The sequence below is a fragment of the Onychomys torridus genome, chromosome 16 (assembly GCF_903995425.1).
Source record: "Onychomys torridus chromosome 16, mOncTor1.1, whole genome shotgun sequence".
NCBI classification, from domain to species: Eukaryota; Metazoa; Chordata; class Mammalia; order Rodentia; family Cricetidae; genus Onychomys; species Onychomys torridus.
Genome location: NC_050458.1, coordinates 50,885,278 through 50,889,341, shown reverse-complemented (window position 1 = coordinate 50,889,341; position 4,064 = coordinate 50,885,278).

Genomic DNA, 4,064 nt, shown 5'->3' with positions numbered 1-4,064 from the left:
CTGGGAGCTGACTCCTTTCCCTGCTGAGCCATCTTGCCAGCCCTGGAGCAGGTATTTAAAGTGAGCTCAGGATGTGAGTGTTTGTGGGTGGCCTGTGGAAGGGGGCTAGTCTATGCCTGCTTCTTCCTCAGTTCTGGGCTTTGGCCTGCCGGTGCGCTCTTGCTGGTCATCTTGTGGACTCGTCTGAGGGTGCTCAGGACCACAGGAGAAAGAACTGTAGGTGACTCACGATAGGGGGAGAGTCACAGATTCATTCCATCTGGATTGGACAACACCTGAAAACCAATAGCTTCATTCTCTGTTTTAGTGGGTGTGTCTGTGACCAAACGGAGCTCCTTGGAAGAAAGGTCTGTGTCCCACCCTTAGGGACAAGCCCAGGCTCTGCTTCTCCTGAGCACTCTAGCCCCACCCTATACAGTTCTTCCATCTCAGGTACATGCTTTCTCTGTTCATTTGTCTCAGCTTCTCAGAAATGGCTCCCCTAAGGCTTGGCTGCCTGGAGGCTCTGAGTTCCAGGTTGAGCCACGGCAACAAAGAAGTCCACACCAGCTGTGGCGCTCGGCATGTCTCATGTCCATCTTGTCCCCGTGCCTCCTACAGCTCACAGACCAGGTTACCTTGATGCCCTCTGTTTGAATGGCATGCTTCCAGAAGGTTCCAACAGAGGCAGCCTCAACCTATCTTCTGGCCTCTGCCTCACTGCCACAAGCACAGCTTCTCTGCCTTCCACACCTGGCCAGGGTTTGGTTCCATGAAGGTTGTTGTGGCCTGTGAGAGCCCCCATCCCAGGGGCAGACCTGTCTGTGGCCAGGTGTCCTCCACCCTGCTTTGGGTCCTAACTTTGCTCTAGGGAGCTGAGGAGTTCTCCTCAGCACCTCTAGGTGGCGTTTATGCCTTGGTGTCTGAAATCTGAGCTGGAATAGAGCCAAGAGTCCCTCACAGGGGATTCTTGTGTAGGGGATGTTTGGATTGCTCAACAGCTGACCGTGAGACAGAGGAGTACCCTGTGTTGTCTGGCTGGGCCCAGTGTCCAGAAGGATTTTGTCTGGTGAAGGAGGGAGGCAGGGGCCAGCTTAGAAAGACAAAATACAAGATTCAACTTGCCACGGCTGACTTTAAAAATGGAGGAAGGCACAGGGGTTGGTGGTGGTGTGGGGGGAGTAGTGCTGGAGAGATGGCTCAGTGGTTAAGAGCACTGACTGCTCTTCCAAAGGACCCAGGTTCAATTCCCAGCAACCACATGGCAGCTCACAACTGTCTGTAACTCCAGTTCTAGGGGACCCAACACCCTCACGCAGACATACGCACAGGCAAAACACCAATGCACATGAAAATAAAAATAAATAAATTTAAAAAAGGAAAAATGGAGGAAGGGGCCAAGAGCCAAGGAACACAGGTGGTTTCAGAAAGTTGGACAAGAAAAGGTGTTCCCTCTCAGGCTCCAGAAAGGTACATGGCACTCCTGACATCTGATGTCTGCATTGGCCGAGACCCATTGCAGACTACCTAACCCCAGGACTATTAAATAATCCAGGACTGCTGTGTTCAAGTCCCAGGAGTGTGAGATTTTGTTACACAGGATAGAAGAGATGGAGATGGAGGCCCAGAGAGAAGAGAGACTTGCTTGGTCCCACCATGAAAACGGTTTTAAAAATTATTTTTTATTTATATGTTTGTGTGTGTGCTTGTCTGTCTGTCTGTCTGTGTAAAAGGTGCATGCAGAAGGCCAGAAGAGGGTGGTAGATCTCCTAGAGCTAGAGTTAACAGGTGGCTGTGAGTTATCCAGTGTGGGGGTTGGGAACCAAACCCTGGTCCTCCACAAGAGCAAAAGTGCTCTTAACTGTTGAGCCATCTCTTCAGCCCTACACAGCCAAGTCTTTTGACTGCTACCCATGCCACTTTTCCCAGAGGGCAGGGACATCATAGGCTCCACCCACTCTTCCCAGAGGGCAGGGACATAGGCTCCACCCACTCTTCCCAGAGGGCAGGGACATAGGCTCCACAATCGCATTCACTGCTGGCTCTGGGAGGCCAGAGGATGGACTTTGAGTTGATTCTGTGGCCAAGAGAAGCCAATAGCCCCTCAGTCATGTAAAGAAGGCAGTCAAGGGGCTGGAGAGATGGCTCAGTGATTAAGAGCACTGACTACTCTTCTAGAGGACCCAGGTTCAATTCCCAGCAACAACATGGCAGCTCACAACTGTCTGTAATTCCAGTTCCAGGGGACCTGACACCCTCACGCAGACATACGCGCAGGCAAAACACCAATGCACATGAAAATAAAAATAATTTTTTTTTTAAAGCCAATTAAAGCAACTGCAACAGAAGTCAGAATGTAAGGGAACCAATCACTCCAACAGTAGCTTTCTGGGTTGCCCTCTCCCTCGCCATGCCATGATTGTTAGCTTGGATGTGCAGTTCTGGCTCCTCCAGCACTTAGAACATGTACCTTCTGTCCCCCAGAGGCTGGCTGGGGGCTCGAGCCTATTTGTAGTGTCCTAACCATCTTCTTCCCTTTTGATCAGGGCAGGGGCTGAGCGCCTCTTCCAAGCTGCAGATCTCAGCATGCTCAATAGCATTCCATCTCAGCCTGACTCATTGTTTGTGCCCTGCGGGACCATGGCCTCTGCCAGCAGTGCTGCTGGGTCCCCGGGGCTCCCCCCACTGTCAGCAAGCTCTGCAGACTCGGTGAGGCAGTCTTCGTGATAAGAGGGCCTCTTTAGCCTGCCTCTTCTCCCTGGGGAGAGCTGCATCGTGGAGCCCCTAAGCACTGGTGGTTCCTCAGGGCTGGCATTTCTTGCTGGGAAGCCATGCACAGCCAATCCCTGGGCAAGTTCTTTTCAAACTGGGGGGCTCTCTTTTTCAAGGGACTCTATTCATGCTGACAGCCAAGCAGCCTCTTGGACTTGGTCACATGTTCTGTCCCAGCATTTTGGAGAGGTTGGCCCTTGCCTGGACTTGGCAAATGTCCTCTTACCCTCTCCATGTGATCAAAGGCAGGAGGCCTGTGCTCTGTCTCTAACACATCATCCCCGTAGGGCAACTGGACTCTGGCACTAAGAGCTGTGAAAACGGGAGTGGAGAGATATGGGAAGGACATTCCATTGTGACAGACATACAAACAGCCAGACTGTTTTGGTCGCTGTTCGCTGGAGGTGACCTGTCACAAGGACTTGTCCTGCTCTACCATGCCTTAGTCTCCTGGAGGTGGCCATCAAAGTCCCAGGAAGGGACTCAACAGTAGCATCAAGAGAGTGGTCCTCAGCTTTGAGACCAGAGCAGTGTGTGTGTGTGTATGTGTGTGTATGTATGTGTGTGTATGTGTGTATGTGTGTATGTATGTGTGTATGTGTGTGTATGCATATGTGTGTATATATGTGTGTGTATGTGTGTGTATGTATGTGTGTGTATGTATGTGTGTGTATGTGTGTATGCATGTGTGTGTATATATGTGTGTGTATATATATGTGTGTGTGTGTATGTGTGTGTATATATATGTGTGTGTATGTGTGTGTATGTATGTGTGTGTATGTGTGTGTATGTATGTGTATGTATGTGTGTGTATGTGTGTGTGTATGTATGTGTGTGTATGTATGTGTGTGTATGTATGTATGTGTGTGTGTATGTATGTGTGTATGTGTGTGTATGTGTGTGTATGTGTGTGTATGTATGTGTGTATGTATGTGTATGTGTGTGTATGTGTGTGTATGTATGTGTGTGTATGTATGTGTGTGTATGTGTATGTATGTGTATGTATGTGTGTGTATGTATGTGTGTGTATGTGTGTATGCATGTGTGTGTATATATATGTGTGTGTGTGTATGTGTGTGTATATATATGTGTGTGTATGTGTGTGTATGTATGTGTGTGTATGTGTGTGTATGTATGTGCATGTATGTGTGTGTATGTGTGTATTGTTTGTGTATGTGTGTGTATGTGTGTGTGTATGTGTGTGTATGTGTGTGTATGTGTGTGTATGTATGTGTATGTGTGTGTATGTGTGTGTATGTATGTGTGTGTATGTATGTGTGTGTATGTATGTGTGTGTATGTGTATGTATGTGT